Genomic DNA, 26,225 nt, shown 5'->3' on the forward strand with positions numbered 1-26,225 from the left:
TATTTTTGTTATTAAACGTTCATGTTTGTGTGGACAAAATGTTTCAGCAAACATATCCTATCAATTTTTACTATTCTAAATTCTACATGATCTAAATTATTTTATTAAAATGGAAATAGTCTGCTCCAATTTATTGCACTGTAATTACTCCCCTTCCCCTCATTAGAAGCACTGCAGTATAAGCGGTAGGTGTAATTACAACATGACAAGATTAGGTACGAAGTTGCTACTTTTAATGTTGACAGATGAAGCACGTAAAATAGGAAAGAAGGTATGACTTTGAACTGATGAATTATATCTAGTTATTTCCACCTGTAATTCTAACACCTCAAATGTACACGATTTTATTCTCCTTGCTCAGCTCCATTTTAGATTAACTGGTAGTGTATTAAAATCCTACATTTGCACACACTATGTCAACATTTCAGTTATAAGTTTTGATGTCCTTAATTATAATGGGAAGTGTCATTGTAAGCCCATCGTTCCATAATTATACAGTACTTTGGGAAAGGTGTGATTTATTGAATCAGATATCCATTCAGGCAATTTTTATTGTAGATATGGAAAAAAAAATCACAAAAACATTAAAATAAGGACATAATGTGTGGCTTTAAAATCTGTGTTGGCTAATGTCTATGTGTGAGTGATAATGGGAACTGCAGATGCTGGAGAATCCAAGGTAATAAAATGTGAGGCTGGATGAACACAGCAGGCCCAGCAGCATCTCAGGAGCACAAAAGCTGATGTTTCGGGCCTAGACCCTTTATCAGAGAGGGTCTAGGCCCGAAACGTCAGCTTTTGTGCTCCTGAGATGCTGCTGGGCCTGCTGTATTCATCCATCCTCACATTTTATTATCTTGGCTAATGTCTATGTCTGTTTAACCAAATATCTCTGCCTTCCAAATTCAGGACTTCATTTGGTCTTGATAACCATTTTCAGTGCCACTGGAGATCGATATATATTTTTGCATGTACAGTTTATAACGTGTGTGCATACACAAACACACACATATAAATGCTATAAAATTGTCAACAGCAATCGATCTTCACTGTACGATAAAGAAACAAATAACTGAACTAAGGCTGGTGAGATGCTTCATTCTGTGCAAGACAGAGAAATGAAAGAAGTTGTTGGCTGTCGATCAAATAGGGCAAATGTGGGCTATGGCAAGGAATGTTGGAGAATTGTGTGAGAAGTCCAGTGAGGCCTTTCCTAATGTTGGGAACAACTAATTGCATTTTTCAACAGATTTCCGGATGGCGAAACAAAATACTCACGAGTCAGTGGCGAGATGCCTGTTAATGAGGATTATCACTTGTTATCATCTTCATTAACTGCAAATTCATCTCATTAATACACAGCTTTCTATTGTACCATAGGACAGATAAAGACGGGACAGTGAGAATTCCCAACATGCCAGTTTGAACAGGAACCTGGCAATTTCAGCTCACTGTGTAATCCTTTGGACCACCAAGTTGGACACCCACCCGAAGTCTCTTGGTATATTCCTGGTCAGTAACCTGTCTGGATGTTTGCAGCTTCCCTGCTCGGCCTTGCCTTTCTGCATTTTGCCCCCACAGCCAGAGTGTAGAGTCTCATAGATCTATTGTATTGCTTTGCTATTTCGCACTGACACAAAGCCATGGTTGATACTGCACTGACCGGGTAACAGACTCAGTCCAAGCTGACAGCTTTTGGAATTATGGCCTCCTCTTACAGTCATAGAACATAGAAAAAGTACAGCACAGTACAGGCCCTTTGGCCCACGATGTTGTGCCGTGGAATAATCCTAATCCAAAAATAAAATAACCTAACCTACATTCCCCTCAATTCACTGCTGCCCATGTGCATGTCCAGCAGTCGCTTAAATGTCACTAATGACTCCGCTTCCACGACTACCACTGGTAAACTATTCCATGCGCTCACAACTCTCTGGGTGAAGAACCTCCCTCTGACGTCTCCTCTATACCTTCCTCCGAACACCTTAAAACTATAACCCCTCATGGCAGTCAATCCTGCCCTGGGAAAATTGTCTGGTATCGACTCTATCCATGCCTCTCATTACCTTGTACACCTCGATCAGGTCACCTCTCTTCCTCCTTCTCTCCAGAGAGAAAAGTCGGAGCTCAGTCAACCTCTCCTCGTAAGACAAGCCCTCCAGTCCAGGCAGCATCCTGGTAAACCTTCTTTGCACCCTCTCCAAAGCCTCCACATCTTTCCTATAATAGGGCGACCAGAACTGGATGCAGTATTCCAAGTGTGGTCTCACCAGGGTTTTGTAGAGCTGCAGCATAACCTCACAGCTCTTAAACTCGATCCCCCTGTTAATGAAAGCCAAAACACCATATGCCTTCTGAACAACCTTATCCACCTGGGTGGCAACTTTGAGGGAGCTATGCACTTGAACACCAAGATCCCACTGTTCTTCCACACTGCCGAGAATCCTGCCTTTAATCCTATATTCAGCATTTAAGTTCGACCTTCCAAAATGCATCACTTGGCATTTATCCAGGTTGAACTCCATCTGCCATTTCTCAGCCCAGCTCTGCATTCTGTCAATGTCTCGCTGAAGCCTGCAATAGCCCTCGATACTATCAACAGCACCTCCAACCTTTGTGTCATCAGCAAACATACTAACCCACCCCTCAACCTCCTTATCCAAGTCATTCATAAAAACTACGAAGAGCAGAGGCCCGAGAACAGAGCCCTGCGGGACACCACTCAGCACTGACCTCCAGGCAGAATACTTGCCATCTACAACCACCCTCTGCCTCCTGTCAGCCAACCAATTCTGAATCCAGACAGCCAAATCACCCTATATCCCATACCTCCTGACTTTATGAATGAGCCTGCAGTGGGAAACCTTATCAAATGCCTTGCTGAAGTCCATGTACACCACACCCACTGCTCGAGCCTCGTCAACCTGTCTCGTGCCTTCCTCAAAGAACTCAATAAGATTTGTAAGGCATGACCTGCCCCTCACAAAGCCATGCTGACTCCCTTTAATCATGCTATGCTTTTCCAAATAGTCATAAATCCTATCCCTCAGAATTCTTTCCAAAACCTTGCTGACCACAGACGTAAGGCTGACTGGTCTGTAATTTCCAGGGATTTCCCTATTCCCTTTCTTGAAAAGAGGAACAACATTTGCCTCCCTCCAATCTTCCAGTTCGACACCCGTGGAGAGTGAGGAAGCAAAGATCTTCACCAGTCCTCAGGGAAGAGGATGGCCGACCTCAGTACTACCTTGACCCACTAGGTCATTGATCTGCCCCATTTGCAAATCGCCAATCCGCCTCATCTGCATGTCATCTGCAGAGCAGCTTCAGAATGTCAGTGTTTGTCCAGGGGCGTAACAACATTTGAAATTTGGCACTGGCACGCGGGATGTTGGTCTAGGTTATTTGGCCAATGGTGAATTGTTCAGGCAGTGGTCATGGTGACTGGAAGAATCCAGCTCGCATCAGACAAGAGGGATGCCATGGGAATAGGGTTAATGAGGCAAGTTTTGGATGATAGCACAAGAAAATTCACCACACCTTACATAGAGAAACTGTCTGTGATAAAAAATGAACACAACACTTTGCCAAAATATTGCAAGATTAGCCCATAAGCAAAAATATAACAATATATTCAAATTAAAAAATGTAAATATAGTTGTAAAAACAAATTTACATTTACATGTGCCTTTCACACCCTCAAGACGCCCATAATTGCATCAAAGTCAAGTCGGTACTTTTGAGACATTTTCACTGTTACAATATAGCACAGCAAATATGTAATAATGGAAAACAGAATATGCTACGGGGAAAAAAAACTTCAGCAAGCACAGAGAATGCTGGAGAGGCTTCTGGCAGCATTTGTGGAGAAAGAGAGTTAACATTTCTTTAGCAGTCTGACTTCTTCAGAACAGGTGAATATTGATGACACAAAGTTGGGTGGCAGTATGAAATGTGAGGAGGATGTTATTAGAATACAGGGTGACTTGGACAGGCTAGGTGAGTGGACGGATGCATGGCAGATGCAGTTTAATGTGGATAAATGTGTGGTTATACACTTTGGTGGCAAGAACAGGAAGGCAGATTACTATCTCAATGGAGTCAAGTTAGGTAAAGGGGAAGCACAACGAGATCTAGGTGTTCTTGTACATCAGTCAATGAAAGCAAGCATGCAGGTACAGCAGGTAGTGAAGAAAGCTAATAGCATGCTGGCCTTCATCACAAGAGGAATTGAGTATAGGAGCAAAGAGGTCCTTCTGGAGCTGTACAGGGCCCTGGTGAGACTGCACCTGGAGTATTGTGTGCAGTTTTGGTCTCCCAATTTGAGGAAGGACATTCTAGCTATTGAGGGAGTGCAGCGTAGGTTCACAAGGTCAATCCCGGAATGGCGGGACTATCATATATTGAAAGATCGGAGCGACTGGGCTTGTATACTCTTGAGTTTAGAAGGATGAGAGGGGATCTGATTGAGACGTATAAGATTATTAAGGGATTAGACACTCTGGAGGCAAGAAGCATGTTTCCGCTGATGGGTGAGTCCAGGACCAGAGGACACAGTTTAAAAATAAGGGGTAGGCCATTTAGAACAGAGTTGAGGAAAAACTTCTTCACCCAGAGAGTGGTGGATATATGGAATGCTCTGCCCCAGAAGGCAGTGGAGGCCAACTCTCTGGATGCTTTCGAGAAAGAGATAGACAGAGCTCTTAAAGATAGTGGAAACAAGGGTTATGGGGATAAGGCAGGAACAGGATACTGATTGTGGATGATCAGCCATGATCATAATGAATGGTGGTGCTGGCTCGAAGGGCCGAATGGCCAACTCCAGCACCTATTGTCTATTGTAAAATCTTCCACGTGTTTATAATTCTCTCACGATGAAATGCTATTCTGGTAAATAAGTACTGACTGTTATATCCACAAACTAGTGAGCTACAAGTGAAAAACAGCTTACTAATAATTACTGAGATGTACAGATAAGGAATAGAAAGGTTTGGAAACTCTAACAAGCTGCTGTCGTTTTGAACAACAACCTTACTGACCACATTGCAGTCATTAAATATGAATGTGAAACCGCTCTTGTTCCTGCTCTGTCCAACTGACGTTGTTTCAGTCATTATGACCTCGTTGAACTTCTCAAACTAATCCAGGAGGAAATGTTTGTCTGTGCCTTCCTTGATGCCACTGACAAAGATCTTCTTCTCACAGTTGCGTATGCCCAGGTCTGGTGGAGTCTTCTATAGAACATAGAACATTACAGCGCAGTACAGACTCTTTGGCCCTCGATGTTGCGCCGACCTGTGAAACCAATCTAAATCCCACCTAACCTACACTATTCCATTATCATCCATATGTTTACCCAATGACCACTTCAATACCCTTAAAGTTGGTGAGTCTACTACTGTTGCAGGCAGGGCATTCCACGCCCTTACTATTCTCTGAGTAAAGAACCTCTGACGTCTGTCCTATATCTATCACCCCTCAGTTTAAAGCTATGTTCCCTTGTGCTAGCCATCAGCATCTAAGGAAAAAGGCTCTCACTGCCCACCCTATCTAATCCTCTGATTATCTTGTATGTCTCTATTAAGTCACCTCTTAACCTTCTTCTCTCTAACGAAAACAGACTCAAGTCCCTCAGCCTTTCCTCATAAGACCTTCCCTCCATACCAGGCAACATCCTGGTAGATCTCCTCTGCACCCTTTCCAAAGCTTCCACATCCTTCCTATAATGCGGCGGCCAGACCTGTACACAATACTCCAAGTGTGGCCACACCAGAGTTTTGTACAGCTGCAACATGACTTCATGGCTCCAAAACTCAGTCCCACTACCAATAAAACCTAACACCCCATATGCCTTCCTAACAACCCTATCAACCTGGGTGGCACCCTTCAGGGATCTATGCACATGGACAACGAGATCTCTCTGCTCATCCACACTACCAAGAATCTTGCCATTAACCCAGTACTCTGTATTTCTGTTACTCCTTCCAAAGTGAATCACCTCACACTTTTCCACATTAAACCCCATTTTCCACCTCTCAGCCCAGCTCTGCAGCTTATCTGTGTTCCTCTGTAACCTGCTACATCCTTCCACACTATCCACATCTCCACCGACTTTAGTGTCATCCGCAAATTTACGAACCCATCCTTCTACGCTCTCGTCCAGGTCATTTATATAAATGACAAACAGCAGTGGCCCCAAAACAGATCCCTGCGGTACAACAATAATTAACTGGACTCCAGGATGAACATTTCCCATCAACCACCAGCCCCGTCTTCTTACAGCAAGCCAATTTCTGATCCAAACCGCTAAATCACCCTCAATCCCATGCCTCCGTATTTCCTGCAAAGGCCTACTGTGGGAAACCTTATCAAATGCTTTACTGAAATCCATATACACCACCGCAACCGCCTTACCCTCATCCCCCTGTGTGGTCACCTTCTCAAGGAACTCAATTAGATTTGTGAGGCACAACCTACCCTTCACAAAACCATGTTGACTATCCCTAAACAAATTATTCCTTTCTAGATGATTGTAAACCCTACCTCTTATAATCCTTTCCAACACGTTACCCACAACCAAAGTAAGGCTCACTGGTCTATAATTACCAGGGTTGTCTCTACTCCCCTTCTTGAACAAGGGGACTACATTTGCTATCCTCCAGTCTTCTGGCAATATTCCTGTAGACAATGACGAGTTAAAGATCAATGCCAAAGGCTCTGCAATCTCCTCCCTAGCTTCCCAGAGAATCCTAGGATAAATCCCATCCGGCCCAGGGGACTTATCTATTTTCACCCTTTCCAGAATTTCTAACACCTCCTCCTTATGAACCTCAATCCCATCTAGCCTAATAGCTTGCATCTCAGTATTCTCCTTGACAACATTGTCTTATTCATGTGTGGCGCATAGTTTGTCATGCTGCTAAAAGAAATAGAAATGTGTCAGTTATACAAAATCTGTACAAACATCAGGCCTAACTAGGCCTACAAAGGTTCAACATAACTTCCCTGCTTTTGAACTCAATATCTCGATGATCCCATATGCTTTGATCACTGTTTTCTCAATGTCTATTATTTTCAGAGACCAATGCACATAAACCCTGATGCCATGTGTGCCATTTTTACCCTTTAGGACTGGGCTATTTACTCTGTATTGCCTCTCCTATGCCAATAGCAAAATCTCACACTTATCTATGTTAAACGTCAGTTGCCTGCCCATACTGCTAACATTACTATATCCGGTTGCAGTCAATTGGTTTCATACTATCAGCCATATTTCCAAATTTGTATCATCAGCAAATTTTGAAATTGTACTATGTATTCCAACATCCATGTCATTTAAACATGCCACAAAATCAATGGTGCTAGCATCAAAATTTGGGAATACCGCTATTTACCATTTTGCAGTTTGAAAAGTGGCCATTGCCACGATTTGCTGTTTTCTGCTCTCAAAACAATTTTTATCCAAGCTGACACTGACTCTTGTATTCTATGACTCTAGCTATTTATGTGGCACTTTGTAAAAACCTTTCTTAAAATCTGCAAAGTAACATAATGTTTCTCTTCAGAAGCATTTTTTGTTAGACTATCAAAATAATACAATTACATTTGTAAATACCTATTCTTCAAAAATCTGTCAAAAATCTGGTCCTTCTTAATTAACTCAAACCTCTCCAACAATAGACTCCAGTCTACTTCAGATTATCACAAACTATTTACATGCTGATAGAAGATTTTTGGTTCTCTCAATGTTGAGTGCATACTGTTATTATATTCTCTTTGCCGATTCTATTTTCTTTCACTTCACTCCTCTCAACTTCTTGCATTTGGCATAGTTCTTGTTTGACAAGTTTATTTGACATGTATTAAACATGCACAATTTTTGTTTTAACACATTCTCTAGCTTCTTTGTCATATAAATTTTCTTAACTTTTGCCTTTGTTGGAAAGTATCTGAACTGAAGCTGAAAACCTCCTCCTCAATTAATTAATTCATCAACTAACGATTGATCCATTGTTAACTTATAGTGTTCTTAGAGAAACTGCATACAAACTGAGTACCTTCCTTGCTTTCTCCCCATATTCATAAGAACTTTATTTAACACCTTCTTGAAAACATAAATTCTTTTAGTCTCAATGGCTGTCTGTTACAGAGACTACTTATGGATTCACTGTACAGTTCTTGTCACCCTATTTTAGGAAGGCTATTATTAAGTTGGAGAGGGTTCACGATGTTGCCAGGCCTGGAGGTTTTGAGTTATAGGGGGAGGCTGGATAGTTTGGCATGCTTTTCACTGGAGAATGGGAGGTTGAGGGGTGACCTTTTAGAGGTTTATAAAATCATGGGGGCATAGATAAGGTGAATAGCAAAGGTTTTTTCCCTAGGGTGGGGGAGTTCAAAACTAAGGGCTATATTTTTAAGGGTAAAGGCGAAAAATTTTGAAGGGAGCTGAGAGACAACTTTTTCACACAGAGAGTGTTTGTATGTGGGATGAACTGCTGGAGGAAAGACTGATGCAGGTATAGTTACTACATTTAGAAGACATTTGGACAGATACATGAATAGGAAATGGTTAGAGGGAAACGAGCCAAATGCAAGCAAGTTGAAATAGTTTAGTTTGGGAAACTTGGTTGGTATGGACTCACCACTTTCTGGGTGAAGAAATTTCTCTTCATTTCAGTCCTAAATGGTCTACCTAGTATCCTTAGACCATGACCCTTGGCTTTGGTTTCCCCAATCATCAGGAGAATTCTTGTTGCTTTTACCCTGCCTAGTTCTGTTAGAATTTTATATGAATTAACCTCTTCCCCTCAGTTGTTCTAAACTCCAGTGAATATAGCCCTAACCAAGCCAGTCTCTTTTCATTAAAGACAGTCCTGCCACCCCAGGAATCAGCCTGGTAAACCTTTTCCTGTACTCTTCCATAGCCACAATATCCTCCTTGAGGTAAGGAGACCAAAACTGTTTACAATACTCTAGGTGTGGTCTCAACAAGACCCTGTACAATTGCAGTAAGACATCCCTGCTCCTGTATGCAAATCTTCTTGCTATAGAGGCCAACATACCATTTGCCTTCTTCACTGCCTGCTCCACTGGCATGCTTGCTTTCAGTGACTGATATACAAGGACCTCGAGGTCTTGTTGCACCTTGTCTTTCCCAATCAATTGCTATTCCAATAATAATCGGCCTTCCTACTTTTTCTACTAAATTGGGTAATGTCACATTTATCCACATTATACTTCATCTACGCATTTTCTGCAAACCTCCTCCTCTATTTTTCTGATAAACCTATTTATACAAATAGTGCAGTCATAATCTTTTTACTTCGTAAAGCCAACCAAATGGATTCGCTGTTTGCTCCAGCAAGAACACTTTTCAACATTCAGTTGTTCTTTAATACACTCTGCAAGCACATCTTCCTGTGTTTTTTTGGCTATCTTTCCTGAACGTTTTAGGTATCTAATAAGCTGGATTTTGCTGGATATCACCTTCTCCTGACAATATGTTATTCAGGAGGCCGATGACAAAATGCTGTCAGCCCTGTAGCCATTTAACCCTGGGTGTTGACTCAAAACAAGACTTCCACACCTATCTGAGGAGGAAGGTTCATTTTCTTAAGCTGCCAACCAGTCCAATTGGTTGCCAACTCTGTAGTCCCAGCAACACCAGTTTTAATCAGTGGCCACTGACTGGTAGGCCCATCAAAGGGTGTGAGAGTGCAGTGTGAGATATGAGAGGCCAGTGACTAAGCTAAATGGGGGCATGATCTTGGGTCACGCAAGTACCTCTGATGGGCACAAGGGAATCTCAAAGGAATTTCACCCCCAACATGCCTTCCATCAGCTCACTTAAGATTTTAAAAAATCCTGGGCTACCAAATTTATTTTATTCAGTCATGGGATGTGGACATTGCTGCCTAGGCCAACGTATGTTGCCCATGTCTATTTGCCCTTGAGTGGCTTGCTTGACCATTTCAGAGATCTGTTAAGAGTCAACCACAACGCTGTGGGTCTGGAGTTGCTTGTGGGCTGGAACAGGTAAAGACAGCAGCTTTCCTTTCCAAAGGGCATCAGTGAACCAGATTTTTATGAGAATCAGCAGTAGTTGTATGGTCGCCATTAGGTTAACTTTTAATTCCAGATACAAATTTCACCGTCTGGCTTTGGGGGTGGGGGGGAGGATTTCAGTCCCACATCCCTAGAGTATTTCCAGGGCTCTGAATGACTAGTCCAGCGACATCACCACTATGCCACCACCTGCCTTTCTCAGCTGCCCCTTCTGGTGAGTAAAATGGTGACAGGGTTGGAATGAAGCAGTGGCCATGTAAAGGCCTCGATATGCCACATGGGTGGACAGACTGCCTGACTCCTCCCTGGACCCCACAAAATGCTATACAGGTTGAAGGTGGATGCAAAGACCACACATTGCATTTATGGGCTTCCTTCTGCCTTCAATAACTCATGTGGGTGACTGTAAAATCCTGACTTTTGAATGTTAATAGCTCAGTGTTGAATATTTTTAAGTCACATTTCGGTTCTTGCCATTACATTACGTCCCACACATCTATTTGTGCTTGTGGATCAACAGTGTTAATCACCATATCATGAGTTCACAAATGTTCATTGTAAATCTGTATCAGCATGTCGTCCTTTCTACTTTGCTCTTATTAAATATGGTATTGCTTATTTGTTTAATACGATCCAACGGCCCCACTCCTTTCTACACATTAATACTTCTTTCTAGGGACGTTAATTGTCTTCAAGGCAGAGATCGATAAATTCTTGATCTTGCAAGGAATTAAGGGCTATGGGGAGAGTGCAGGGAAGTGGAGTTGAAATGCCCATCAGCCATGATTAAATGGCAGAGTGGACTTGATGGGCTGAATGGCCTTACTTCCACTCCTATGTCTTATGGTCTGATGGTCTGAAGTTATTACAGGAATTTCTCTATCAATGACTAGGGTAGATCAAATGAAAGCAGGCAGGAGGCAGTGCGAATGCAAAATGGCAATACAGAGGAAGATGAGGGGATCACAGCAGGTCAGGGAGCATGCATGCAGAGAGAGCAAGCTAATGGTGTCGTTAATCATATCACAGGGTGCAGACAGGTTAAGAAGGATGATGAGGTGCGGTTTACCATGGTGGCAGCCAATGAGAATACCCTTTACTTTGAGAAGAATGTGTGGCAGAGGCATAAACCCAATTAAAGAGTTTCAAGCAGGTGTCGTGGGTAAGGTGGATGCTGATTTGCTCGTGAAAATATGTTCAAGCAACCAATTTCCAAAATGATCAATGGAAGGTAATAATTAGTTTACTCAGTGTGAACTGCTTGCTGAGGAAACAAGTATTGTTGCCAGCTGGAGCTATGTGGTTGACCAGGAATCTCTGCTACTCCTGCTGTGAAAGGATTTCCAAGTTGATACTCAACCTGTTTGGCCACATTTCGAATACACCATCCCTGGCCTTTGAGAACATGAGAGAAATTTACATTCAGGGCTTGCAATGCAAAGACAAGAGCTTACCCAATGTAACTGTGTTTGCCAAGGCACTTCATAATGTTCAATCTCTGTTGGAACTTACGTTTCTGCACGTAGATGCTAATAACTATCTGGAAACACGGGAGAGCCGCGGACGCTGGAGGTCGTAAGCGGAAGCGGAAATTGCTGGAGAATCTCTGTGCTGAGAAGGCAAAGTTAACATTTATTAACTTCTTCTGAGGAAGGGACTCTGGATTTCAAATGTTAACTTTGTTTCTGTCACCACAGATACTGCCAGACCTGCTGGTTTTTTCCAGCAATTTCTGTTTTCGTTTGTAGTTTCTGGTGTCCGCGGCTCTTTAGTGTTTTTAGATAGTTATTAGCAAATGTTATTAACAACTATCGTTACACCACCTGAATGTCCTATCCCCCAATTTGCATTTATTATCAGACAATGTCAGATTAAGCCTTTCACGTTTTTTTGTATCCTGCTTATGGAAATGTTTGAGTGAATTGGTTCCGTAAGCATTCTTTGCATATCTTGCCCTAGTGTCCTGCCAATCTGAAACTTCAATTTCTAGGCACTCTATTGTGTCCTATGACTGTCAGCAAGTAAGAAAAAGGATTATCCTTTCAGATTTTGCACTTTTTAATGTGGTCCTTTAACTCATTTTGAATGGTCTTCATGGAGTATTGAGTACAGTTCTAGTTGCCATATTATAGGAAGGATGTGGAAGCTTTGGAAAGGGTGCAGAGGAGATTTAGCAGGATGTTGCCTGGTATGGAGGGAAGGTCTTACGAGGAAAGGCTGAGGGACTTGAGGCTGTTTTTGTTAGAGAGGAGAAGGTTAAGAGGCGACTTAATAGAGACGTACAAGATGATCAGATGATTAGATAGGGTGGACAGTGAGAGCTATTTTCCTCGGATGGTGATGGCTAGCACGAGAGGACATAGTTTTAAACTGAGGGGTGATAGATATAGACAGATGTCAGAGGTAGGGTCTTTACTCAGAGAGTAGTAAGGGCATGGAATGCCCTGCCTGCAACAGTAGTAGACTCACCAACTTTAAGGGCATTTAAATGGTCATTGGATAAACATATGGATGGTAATGGAATAATGTAGGTCAGATGAGCTTCAGATTGGTTTCACAGGAAGGCGCAACATCGAGGGCCGAAGGGCCTGTGCTGCGCTGTAATGTTCGATGTTCTATTCTGCATACTCATCGCCCCTGCAACATTCAAAAGCATATTCTAAAATCTTGGGAACGCTCAATGATTACAACCAATGCATTCACTATCCCTATAGCTGTCTCTTTTAAAACAATCTCAGAATGCAGGCCTTCACATTCAGGGGATTTGTTGATTTTAAAACTTCATTGGGTGTTTGGAGCAACTTGAAATGCTGACATCAGAGTTCTACTCTCACAACGTTAGATGAAGTTTGATAAATGCTTGAGGTATTGCTTGAGGGAGGAATGTGGAAGGAACACTGAGAACTCACAGCTGGTTTTCACATGCTGTTACATGAACTTCTGTCCATCTAAACAGGCAAATGTTTAAAAATATTTAACAGCTAACAACTCATCAGGAACATACAATAATGACAACAATTGGCATTTGGATGGCGCATTTTATCTTAAAAAAAAAGATTGCACGGAGCCCAAAAGGAAATATGGTGTATGAGATAACAAGATGTAGAGCTGGATAGGTTTTTGCATTTGTTCACAGGACATGGCATTGCTAGCTACACCAGCATTTATTGTTAATTCCCAATTGTCCTTAAGAAGATGGTGCTGAATGCAGAGTTCTGAAGGATGTTACAAGGATGGGAGTGGCAAAACCGGTGTTTAAACACAAGGATAAGTACTTTAAATGTGCAAGAGTCAAAGTAATGTCAGCCTGGATTAAGGGTTGAAACTTATCTTTTTTGGAGAAGTGTGGAATTTCATGGAAGGTCAGTGAGGCTAAGCAAGATATCTTATGGCATCTTGCCAAACCCGCCTTGTTAACTGCCTACCCCATCCCTAACACACCCCATTCTACCATTTACTGTATCTGGAAAAACTCACCGGTACCAAGGTATCTTATAATTGACTGGAATGCCTGGCACTAGGGCTATCTTTAAAAGGCTGTCTGCACCTGGACAAGAACTACCAGTCTGGAGCTGCCCTGCACAGTCCCTGATATTTGCCCCATACATGGCAGAGAAGGGAAAAATTGACGCCCTGCTTTGTGGGCAGAGAGCTGGGGGTCCTACTGGATGGGTGTGAAATTCATTGGCCCCAGGACAGCCAGCGGAGGATCGACTCCAGATCACAGCGGCCTGGTCTGGGTTTGCTACCTGAAGCGGTGCAGCCTCAGTTGAAGGTGGAATGCACAGTAACGTAGGAAGAAAGTCAATCACCTTCTCCATTCTGCCTGCCAAAGTGCCAACATCTTCTCTCCTATGGCTCACACTCTCTCTGTCTCTGCTACTGCCCCCACACCACAGGCTGGTTCTACTGCTGTGACTACAGCCTGTTATATTTTCCTTCACTCGCTATCACCTTCCTCAGCCTCTGACGCCACTAACCCTGCATGCCCACTGCTCCGCCTACTCGCTTGACCAGGACACCTCGCCTACTGCACCAACAATAACAGCTGTGCCAAGCACCTTCATCTCCCTGAATAGAAACATAGAAAATTGGAACAGAAGTAGTTCATTTGGCCCTTTTAACCTCCTCCACTATTCAATATAATCATGGCTGATCATCTGAATGAGTACGTTATTCCTGCTTTCTCCCTATATCCTTTGATCCTTTTAGCCCTAACAATCACATCTAACTCCATCTTAGAGACATTCAGTATTATGTCCTCAGCCACTTTACACGGCAGAGAATTTCACAGGCTCATCACCCTCTAGCTGATAAAACTATCTATATTACCCCCCCATCTCTGATTCCAGGAGGAATTCAGCCTACAGTGGGGCAGAAAGAGTTAAGATTGGCAATGTGCCATCCAACATTCAGTCCCTTATCTCTTCTGAGAAGAGGACCCTGACTCTGACTGCACCAAGTAGCTGACTAACCAGGTCCAAGCCAATGGACAGGGGTCAGAGGCTGACCTTGGTTGACTGTGAGTATGAGACCAGAGTTAATGGTGTGATGGGTTAGAATGTGTGAGAGTGAGCGAGAGAAAATGGTTCTGACAGTAGTGAAAGTAGCAAAGCAGGAGCCTTGGTGGGAAGTGGCTACAGTGGTGGTGATAGTGAATGTAAGGTATCAGAGAGATGTTGGTACTTATGCTTGAAAGGTGGACGTCATTGACCCACGTCCTACATTGCTGGGCACTCCTCCAGATGGCTGAGACAGCCTTAACCTCAGGTGGCAACTCAGATCAGGCTGTTGGACACTGGTTTCATGGCCTCCTCTGCTGTTCTATGGAACGAGGATATTTCATCTACGCACAAACTCACTCAATGGGATCTCCAGGTCCTTGACTTTCCCCTGCCTGCCATGGCCGGGGTAAATGTCAGAAATCTTGAAGCGCAGCTCTGGATCAATATGCCAGCTCATTGCAGGATGTTCATTAAGTGACAAGTTGTTTCAGAAACAGTGGCTGGTACAATGGGACTGGAATCAGATGTGAGGGAGCAACTAGGTGCGAGTGGTAAGATACAACAAAAAATACCTCCAGATCTTGCAGCAGAAATTCCAATCTCTCCGAAAAGCTCCACCAAACTTACACTTAGTCAAAAAAAAGTGTCAGATTTAATGCAGTGGGTTTAAAATCCGGCACCTCCCAACTCAGATATGTTCCCAAAATGCCACAGACTGCTGCTGTGTATTCGTATGCGCTTTAAACGAAACTAAACACTAATATGTTCTGCTTCACAGGTTTGTGCAACAAGCAATGACTTAAAACCTGCTTGATTGGTTCTAGTACTGTATTCCAAATAATTTGATTGGTTCTTGCAGTCTATCAGTCTGAACTGCTTGGTTAGCATTGGCAACTTTAACCCCAGTGACAACAGCCAGAATGGAACTTTCCAGAGCCTCAGCAATGAGTTGAAAGATGCTACAGAGGAAAAGGGAGGGGAAGGGTGGAATCTAAAAACATCAATGGGGCTGTTGTGCCACTCCCAGTGGCATTTTACCAGTGACAGGAAAAATGCTAGACTGCTCTCCCATCCAGATGCCAATTGAGGTCCATAGGTGGCCAACTGAGGTCCATTTTTTTCTGCCTGTACTTGAGTGGAACTCTAACCTGAACTACTGGTGCTATTCTGAACCGTATGTTAGCCATCTAAGCAAATGAGCTAGCTGGCTCTGTACAGGCCTGGGAAGAAATTAAAACAATTGACAAGCTGTGAGAAGCCATACACACTCAGGAAGTGAGAACTCTCATGGAACAGTGGTTAGGTCCATGCATCTGAGCCAGGTGGCCTGAGTTCAAGCCCCACCTACTCTACTCTGGAGGTGTGCAATAACATCTCTAAACAGGCAAAGTAGGGAGTATCTACATTCAGGAGGTCTTGAGAACATGTATGTGATCTGGAAGAAATCATGAACGCAAAGGAGGAACATCAATACAACCAAAACAAACATTTGTAGACCATAAGTATGAGTGTAGAATGGAATTCCTCAGTGTACATTAGAGGGAGGTGATAAGAAGTCAAAATTACATAGCTGACCTGTGATTTGATTCTGGGCAAGACAAGAACAAGTAATGTTGTCTTTTGACAGTATGACTTGGAAGAGTATCATAATGTTTGTTTGCCTTGACTGTGCGTGGCATCATGCTATTTCTCCATGCATTTGTGCAAAATACATAACATTCTTCTTTCTAGTAATGCTTTCGCTCAGTCTTTGTCAGGCAGCCAGACAAGCAGAAGGGCTGGCCAGGTATGCATTGGCTACTATTGATTTATTGGCCTCGAGATCTTGAAGACATGGAAAATAGCAAAGTGCAAAATGTTCTAACTCAAAGTCAGTATGAGAATGCCTACATTTTGCAACATTACCAATAATTGAAACATCATGCAGGATACTGACATTTATACCAGAGTACAAAATGTCCTGTGTGCACAGTTACAACTGCTGACCCCACATCGTCAAAATGCCACATATTTCCATTTTGGGCTGGAGCGCAACACTGTGTCAACACCACTTCAAGAAACTTGACTTGAGAGACATAAACACACCACAAGATGCAGAGAAAACAGAAGATCTGGCACAACACATAAAATAAAATGGCCAAGTAGTATTGGCTACAAGGCATCAAATGATTGTGGGGCCAAGATCCAATATGGGAATTGACTGCTGCATTGCCTCATAATTGTGAATAACTCTGGCCTTGCTTCCAGGAGAGAATGCTATATGGCATCAAATTTTTACAGGGGCTGGTCTCCACGGAAATCTCTATTTTGAAACTGTTCAACTGAATCCGCTAGACCGATTTGCAGAATTGTAAAGAACCTGTTGTCCTCTAGCAGGGGCTAAATATAAATGTTATCTCCAGAAAAGGTTATGTCATTAATTGAGTATAGGCAAGAGTAACATAAATGATTACACAATTGCTATGTGAAGACTATTGGTCCAAATTCTAGGTGTTAAAAAAAAGTGCCAAGGAGAGTTATGAAACTATTTTTGATGCCAAGATCAGGAGATGGTGGACAAATGAGCAAAAGCTTGATCAAGTAGTAAGCTTTAATTGGCCTAAAGAAGTCAAATAAGAGGACATTCCAAGCTGAAGTCCAAAACAAACAAAGCCAGAAATTGCTGGATAAACTTAGCAAGCCTGGCAACATCTGTGCAAAGAAAGCAGGGTTAATATTTTGAGGACTGTGACCTTCCTTCAGAACCGTTCTGAAGAAGGGTCACTGGAATTGAAATGTTCTCTCTGATTTATCTTCCCAGATGCTGCCAGACCCGCTGAGTTTCTCCAGCAGTTTCTAATTTTGTTTGTTTCAGATCTCCAGCATCCATAATTCTTTGTTTTATTTTAACAAAGCATAGGTCCTTGAGAGGTGAAGCCACAGCTACCGATGATATAACGATTGAAATCAGGAAGGCCTAATTGGAGGAGGACAGACATTTCAGAGAATTATAGGGCTGAAGCTGTTTGAAAAGGATGAGAATTTTAAATTTGAGGCATTGCTTAACCAGTTGCCAATGTATCTCAACAAGCAAAATGGTGTTGGTTGAATGGGATCTGATGTGAGGATACAAGATGCTGAGTTTTGGATGACCTCAGTGTTTATACAGGACAGAATGTTGTAGGCTGATCGGTAGTTCTTTGCAATAGTGAATTCTAGAAACAACAAAGGTATGGATGGATATTTCAGCAGCACAGGCTAAGACAGGAATGCAGTCAGAAGATGTTAGGAAGAGGTAGAAATAAATGGTTTTAGTGATGGCCCAGATATGAGGTTAGCAACCCATGGACAAACATGAAACCATTGTTGCAAACAGCCTGGCTCATCATAAGAAAGTTGTTGGAAACAATGGTGGAATCAGTCTGTATGAAAGAGGGTTTGTGGAAGGAACTGAAAACAGTGTCTTCAATCATCCCAATGCTTAATTAAAGGAAATCTCTGCACATTTGTTACTGAACATTGCATAAAAAATCTGATAATTTAGAGGCAGTGGAAAAATCGAACAAGATGGTATAGCCGAGAAACATTGGCATGCACGTAAAATGGAAATTTTCCACATGATGTCACTGAGGAAAAACATGCAGATGAGAAATAAGAAATGGACTGGGACATGGGATATATCCTTGACACCAGAAGTAATGGTGCAGGAGAGGGAAGAAAAACCATTGTATGTAATTCTTTGACTTGACTTTCATAGCTATTTTCCATGCTGTCTGGTATTAAATGGCAAAGACTAAACATTGTTAAGACATAGTCCAAGCATATACTTTTCTAGTCAAGAGTTTTATTTTCACTCACACTCACACTCACAAACTCCAATTACGTTTTTCCTGCATTTATACATCCAGTCAAGTGCTCATCCAATTGTGTGTTAATTAACATATAACCATCATCTAGTCCCCATTCTTCCTGACCAGACCTTATCAGATGATAACAGCTTTATCTCTTAAATCTTATAAATTAATAAATGAATATATAACAAATAATAATGAAAATGGAACAAATTAAAAATAATAAAATGTCAACATATTATGTCACTATACTGTTTCTAAATGTGTATTGGATTTCTAAATACCCTTTTTCAGGGATTTCTAATAGTTTCTTAGAGCTTCCTCCTCTCCATAAAGCAATCTGATAGCTGATTGCTGCTGTCCACCAATTTTAAATTGCATATTTCTCTGTTCTTCAGCTTCTGCTTCAAATCTGCAATATTGATCCTTTTTTTAAACTATGCATTTTCCTATAATGTACATTAGCCCATGGTAACTTATTATGAATATAGCACTGATTGGATATTGCTACTGAACCTGTTTTTACAGTTTATCTCAAAATGTCTGCTGAGAAAAATGCTACATATATCTCAATGCTACATATACCTCAACAAGAGCAAGAATTTCTGCTGCTCAGGTACATATTTTTAGCTTCCCATACTAAAGAACAATATTTTCCTCTCTCTCCTAAAAGACCCTCCTAAACTTGAGAACTAAACACAGGGATTTATACAAGAAGGATCATTAAAAACAAAATTTTATGTTTTTTGAAATTCCTAATGATGAAAATTTCAAAATTTAATGCTCTATTTTCAATTTTTTCAATGTTTATTTGCCCAAACAATATTATCCACGTTCAGATTTTTCATAGCCCTCCCCAATTCTGTGACCTCAAAACTGGCACCTGGACTTGGCTTGGATCCCAGCTAATAGCTGTTCAATGACCAAAAGCTGTCCAAATGTACAAGGGTATGGGGAAAAGCAGAGTGGTGCTCATTTAACATTCAAGTGCAGGCACGATGGGCTGAATGGTCTTTTTCTGTGCCTTAAAACTTCCGCGAATCTGTGAACTAGCTTTCACAATTCCTCCTTTTCAGTTTTGGAAGTTCTTTTGTCTTTTACTGAGGACATGCTTTGTCTAATTGCAATGGGACTAATACTTCTAAATTGGTCTGCTAAAGTGATGCTTGATTCATTCTGATTTCAATTCAGTGTACTTAAAATCAACCTTAAAGAGTGTCCCCAAACAATCTAAACATATTTGTGAATAGCCTTCCCAGGCCTCTCCACTCTGTAATTGCCTGGCTTTTATAATAAATCTTATCTCCAGGGTTGAAACTGGGTCTTCAATGTTTCAAGGCTCACTATCTTCTTCCTGAGACTCTGGCTCTCTACTGCATGCAGTGCATTCAAATACTCTGAAAAAGAAAAGCTAATAGCAGTGCCTTCGCAAGCTGGGAGCTCTCACATTTTACTGATGGAAGTTTAGGATTTCAAGCAAACTGGTGTGAAATGTATCTTCTGACCATCCCAGCAAAGCCCATGCTCATGGAGATGATAATTTGTAGTTTGGCAGATTTGCAAAACCTTTATTAACCATTTTGTCTGTCACTGATTACTTGTTTCCACTTTAGATACACACTGTCATTGCTCACTCAATCATCCTTTAATTAACACAAAACCATTATATGATATGAAATTCAGTTTGATCTCAGGCACCCCTGCCAGACTGCATTAGATGATACACGTGTAACATAGCTTTAGTCTTCTTGATTCAGATAGTTGACTGCCAAACCAATACTCCACTTAGGCCTCTGTGTAAGCGACAGCGGATGTCCCTGCCTCTCAGGAACTCAAGATCCAAACCACTGAAAATGGTGAAGATGTCACTGCCATGCATGTAGGATGCTCTTGATCATGGCAAGCCCAGTTCCATGAAGAGTTACATTAAGACTGGTTTAAAAGATAGGCTATTTAGTACAATTACCTGAAATATAAGGTACTAGTACTGTGGTATATTTTGCATAAGGAATGCTTTTTTTCAAACTTGATTTTAAAAATGACTCAGTTAACTATTTCGTTACTCTACTGCAACTATACAGTTTCTGGATAACAAAAGCAGGCAATTGTGCTCTGAATGGAAGGGCTGAATGGACAAGTGAAGGGGCAACAGGAATAAGATGAAGATGCTTATGTTAAATTTGGATTGTTCTGGATGTGTTTTGTTGGGTATGTTGTATAATGTTCCAATGGCATTAATGTTCATACATCATTGGCTCCACCAATTGATGCCACGCACTGACTGTGGACAAAGACAAGGGATCTTACTTTGGCTTTCATGGTAGCTTTCATTTGTACCAGCTCCAGAAGGATCTAGTAATCATGCATGATCAAATGCAGTTACTACTGTAACGCAATAACATAGTTGCTATCTAAGTATAGAGCCTTGGAGTAAATGCCTTGCAGTGGTCAATAATCCACACTAATCAAATGATAGGCTCATGGCAAATCAAAGATATTGGAGGATCTTCAGCAGCAAACTTACTCAAACAATACTTACCTATGTACTATTTTGCAGTAGAGATTGCAAATAATGCAATAAACCAGGAGTGGTCACCTGGGAAACTATTGCAGCGTATTTGGGGTGCTGTGGGTTTTAAATTTGCTCATTTAGTTTGTATTGTGGTGGGAATAGTTTTCAGTTGAAGGTAACAATTGGAGCTGAACACTGCAATCTTCATTCTTTCATTGATTGTCTTACTGCTGTTGTTGCCAAAACAGTTTTGATTCCAGTTTCATGCAGTCCTGAACTTCTTTGGTGCGTTAAATGTATCAAGCGTTTAACTGCGATACTGGTTTGGCCTGTATTGTTCTCTGTGAAATGTCCAAACATTTGCAATATTACATTAGCATTCCAAGTATTCAAGCTTTGCACATCAAATAATTTGCAACTTAAAATATAGCACCCACGGGCTACAGTCATGTCAACCTGTGTGCAATGAAGGAATTAACACCTTCAGGGAAAAGAGGTTAGTGTAGTGTTAAAACCAGGTGATGAGGGTACATCATGTTCCCACTTGTAACAGTCTCTTGGTCAGGGGAAATCAATGCTTTTATTTCTTTTAGCATACAGCTAAGTATATCATGTCAATTAAGATGAGGTTAATCAGATCAAATAAGGCTGCCAGTTAAATTACAAGGGATTTTTGAATGAAAGAAAGAGGGATCTTATTACCTACTGGCCCCAAGGGAAGAAAAGTTGCGTCAAAAATTTGAAAAGGACAGAGTGTCTGGTACAGGCAGAGAGAATAAATGTTATGCAGTTTAAAAATCCTTAGAGTCCTCGAGATGGTAGATTCTTCAAATGAGTCATTTGGCTAACATCCCTCTAAAGCCCTCCTATTCATGTACCCATCCAGCTGCCTTTTAAATGTTCTCATTGTATCCAGCTCCACCATTACTCTGGCAGCTCAATCCACATACGCACCACCCTCTTGTAATGATTGGCATGTTTTCTCCGCAGTAGCAGAGTCTATAGGATGCTTTGAACTTCCTGTGAATGGTCATTTTCCCAATTTGCTTTTCTCACTGAGTGTTGTCTTATGATATATTGAGACACACATACCTCCCCACCTATACTCTCCTCCCCACCCATCTTCTTTTCTCTCCATCTTCGGTCCGCCTCCCCCTCTCTCCCTATTTATTCCAGTTCCCTCACCCCATCCCCCTCACTGATGAAGGGTCTAGGCCCGAAACGTCAGCTTTTGTGCTCCTGAGATGCTGCTGGGCCTGCTGTGTTCATCCAGCTCCACACTTTGTTATCTTGGACTCTCCAGCATCTGCAGTTCCCATTATCTCTAGTGAAAAAGACTGCCAGCTTTTCTTGAGACAAAAGCATTTTTCCATCTCTCAGCCCAACTGCTCGAAACAGCTGGTGAAGTATAGCTCAGTATGTATTCCTGTATCTATCTCCTTTGTCTTTCCAAGCTGTCCAGCTGGCAAGTGAGCCTTTCCTCTCCTGATATGTGCAGTCATCGTACAAGTGTGAATTAAAGCACGAAATGCAAAGTTCTTGATGCTGATTTAATTCCCTGATTTTGATGTATTGAAATAAAAAGGGTAGTTTCAGTGTAAACTTTTTTGTTTATAGCGCATGGGTCTCACACAGCTTGCTACAATCTCTGATCAGATGATTGATGCAGCTGTTTTAGCAACATGCTTCTTTTTAAAAATCATTTTAGTCCATGAAAAATCTCACGTATAATAAACACATGATGGAAGTTAACAATATGAAGTGGTAAATAGAAACTTCTAAAAATAGGTTCAGAAAAGGAGAGAACGGAAGGGAAACAAATTGGAAGAAATGTATAACATTAACTCTGTAGGCTGCTTAAGAACTAAAATGTCTCAGAGCATCTACTGAAAATAGTGTGGAGGAATAAGGAAGCACAGAAACAAAAATAGAAATTGCTGAAGAATCTCAGCAGGTCTGGCAGCATCTGTGGAGAGAAATCAGACCTGACAATTCAGAGCCAGTGATTCTTCTTCAGAACTGTGGGTAGTTAGGAAAATGCTTTTTATGCAGAAGATGGGGAGGGGGTAAGGAGTAAATGAGAGCTGGATATAGAGCCCAATGGGAGAGAAAAACTGTTGGTCAGACAAAGGAGTGAATGAAGCACAGAACAGCAGTTTCAGGAGGATTAAGACAGGCTGAATGAATGGGCAAAAATATGGCAGCTGCAATGTAATGTAGACAAATGTGTGATTATCCACTTTGATAGGAGAAACGGATGTGCAGAGAATTGTTAAAAGGTAAGAGGTTAAAAAGTATAGATGTATTAAGGGTCATTTCTGAAGAAGGATCTAGGCTCGAAACGTCAGCCTTCCTGCTCCTCTGATGCTGCTTGGCCTGCTGTGTTCATCCAGCTCTACACTCTGTTATCTCAGGTTCTCCAGCATCTGCAATTCCAACCATCTCTGAGATGTATAAAGGAAACTAGATGCCTTGGTCCAAAAATTACTGAAGGCTGACATGCAGGTGCAGCAAGCAATTAGGAAGGCTAATGAAATGTTAGCATTTGTTGCAAGAAAATTTGAGTACGTGTACAGTAAAGTCTTGCTGCAATTGTAAAGGAGTTTGGTTAGACTTCACCTGGAGTATTGTGTACAGCTTTGGCCTCTTATTCTCAGATTAGACATTATTGCCATAAATGGAAAGCAATGAAGGTTTGCCAGACTTGTTATCATAATGGCAATATTGTCCTATAAAGAGAGATTAGCTAAACAGGGTCTATATTCTTAGAATTTTGAACTCACTGCAACTTACAAAATACTTAAGGAGATAGATAGAGTAGGTGCAGGTAGGATATTTCCATAGTTGGGGAGTCTAGAACCAGGGTATAATTTAAAAGCAACGGAAATGCCTCTTAGATCCAAGATGAGGAGAATCTTTCTTATTCAGAGTGTTGTGAACCTTTAGAATTCTCTACCATAGAGGTATTTAAGTATGTTTAAGGTTGTGTTTGATATAGCTCAGAAGTCACATGATACCGGGTTATAGTCCAACAGGTTTATTTGAAATCACAAACTTTCAGACTAGTGCAAGTCTCTGCAGGTGATCACAAGTGTCAGATGGTATGAATAAAGTGCCAACAGCTGAATAGCAAGTGAAGGGATGAGCTATAACCTGACTAATTGAGGCAGAGAGATAATGGCAAAGGATGAACGGACACCGCACAACCCCTACCAGACAGGAATGTTTCCTCCCAGTAAGGGACGGTCAAAGACATTCCATCTCCGATCTTCGGGTAAGCCTGTCGAGATACACAACAATATAGAATTGCCGAGCAGAAACTCTTAGCCAGGTTCCATACCCAGGAAGATGGCCTCAACCGTGATCTCAGGTTCATGTTGCACTACATGTGACCCCACCACACTGTTCTATATCTTTAACATCTTCCTTACTGTCCTGTTTTGACACAATCACTTCGATAACTTGTTGTGATCTCTCTACCTTAATTAGTTTGTACAGTTTTGTTTTACTTGTTACTTTGGTTAGACCCTCAGCATGCAACTTTTATTTCTATCGTGTTATTCCAGCTATTTGGTTTGTTTCTAGCACCACCTCATTTTTAATTTTTTTCTAATTATCTCCCTGCCTCAATTAATTGGATTAAAGGTAATCCCCTTCACTTGCTGTTCAGCTGTTGACACTTTACTCACATCTTGTGACACTTTTGATCGCCTGCAGAGACTTATTATTCAGCCTGTTGACACTCAAGTCACACCATTTGTACAATCTTTTGATCTCCCTGCCTATAAATTAGGTGTCTGTGTGCTTCTGTTCACTCCACCCAATGAAGGAGCAGTGCTTCAAAAGCTTGTGATTGCAAATAAACCTGTTGGACTATAATCGCAGTCCAACACCATGCTCCACATCATGGTATATTTTAGATTACCAATGGCATACAGGGCTATGAAGACAGTGTCGGTAAAAGACATTAAAGTGTTCAGAAAGGCATGATCATATTGAAAAACACAGCATGCTCAATGGGTTGATTGGCCTCTTCCTGTTCCTAAGAATATCTCTTTGATGTAATCTCAGATCCAAAGCCAAATTGTAAACGCATATTGGTTTGAACATAATGGTATTCCTGAAATCACTTTGAAGTGACATAGTAATCCCAATATTGCTCCAGACCAGAAAGAAATAAAAAGAATTCCAGATGGGAATTCTCCTATTGAGTTTTTTATAGGAGTTCTGCGGGAATTAAACACTTTGTTCAGTTCCATTTTGGTAGAAATCAAGGAGAGAGAATGTCAGCAAAAATGTTAAAGGGATGCTAGAAACTTGTGACATGGGGCTGCTGATACACAAAGTGGAAGTGTCAGGACAATTTAACAAAGCAGTCAATAAAGTAAGTGGGATGATCCTGAGCTTTTTTTATATAAAGAGACATTGAGCACAACAGAAGGAGATTATGGCAGACAGTATTTTGGAGTATTGTGATCAATTTCAGGCAACATCCTTTTGAAAGGATATTAATGCTTTGTGTACTGAACGTACTTACCAGATTTTTAAAAAGGTTCATTCACAGGATGTGGGCATCTCAGGCTGGGCCGGAATTTATTGCTAACCCCTAGTTTCCCAGAGGGCAGTGCCATGGGTCTGGAATCACATGTAGGCCACACCAGGTAAGGATGGCAAATTTCCCTCCCTGAAGGATATCAGTAAATCAAGTGGGTTTCATCATTAGACCGTTAATTCCTGTTTTCTTAATTAAATCCAAACTCCCCCATCTGTCATTGTGGGATTCGAACCCCGATCCCCAGATCATTATCAGCGTGTTTGGATTAATAATTTAGCAATGATACCACAAAATTATTGCATCCTCTATTAGCTTTAATGATGAGGGTTTACAGATACAGGATTACAAAACAGTCTAAAGAAACTGGATTGTTTTCCTTAGAAAAGTTTGAAAAAGATTTGATAGACTGCTTAAATTCATGAAAGATTTAGATGCACTTAATAAAGAAAATTGTTTCACTTACTGAAGGGCAAGGATTTAATGTGATTGACAATAGGACCACAGACAACATAAGGAAAAATGTATTCACATAAGGAGTGTTTAGGATTTGGAATGCACTGTCTGATGGGTTTGTCGAAACAGATTCAATGGCAGCCTTAAGGATTTGGACAAATATTTGAACAAGAAAATATTCAGGAAAGTGGAAAATTGTGTAGGAGCCATGCCCAACTGGGTTGCTCTTCAAAAGGCACAGTGCAGACTAAAGTCCCACGTTTCTAAATATAGTATTTTAATATTTCCAGCTACTACATTGGCAG

At 41.3% G+C, this 26,225-nt stretch overlaps 1 long non-coding RNA gene across 2 annotated transcripts in view; it reads left to right on the forward strand.

Annotated features, from left to right (window-relative positions):
• LOC132210440 (uncharacterized) overlaps window positions 1-26,225 on the forward strand; it is a 158,518-nt gene that overhangs the window by 17,178 nt on the left and 115,115 nt on the right. For both annotated transcript variants that reach the window (XR_009446556.1, XR_009446557.1), the window contains exon 2: window positions 1,381-1,512. This is a non-coding gene — a long non-coding RNA (uncharacterized LOC132210440). The remainder of the gene's footprint in view (window positions 1-1,380; window positions 1,513-26,225) is intronic.

This window comes from Stegostoma tigrinum, chromosome 12 (assembly GCF_030684315.1).
Source record: "Stegostoma tigrinum isolate sSteTig4 chromosome 12, sSteTig4.hap1, whole genome shotgun sequence".
In the NCBI taxonomy this organism is placed as follows: Eukaryota; Metazoa; Chordata; class Chondrichthyes; order Orectolobiformes; family Stegostomatidae; genus Stegostoma; species Stegostoma tigrinum.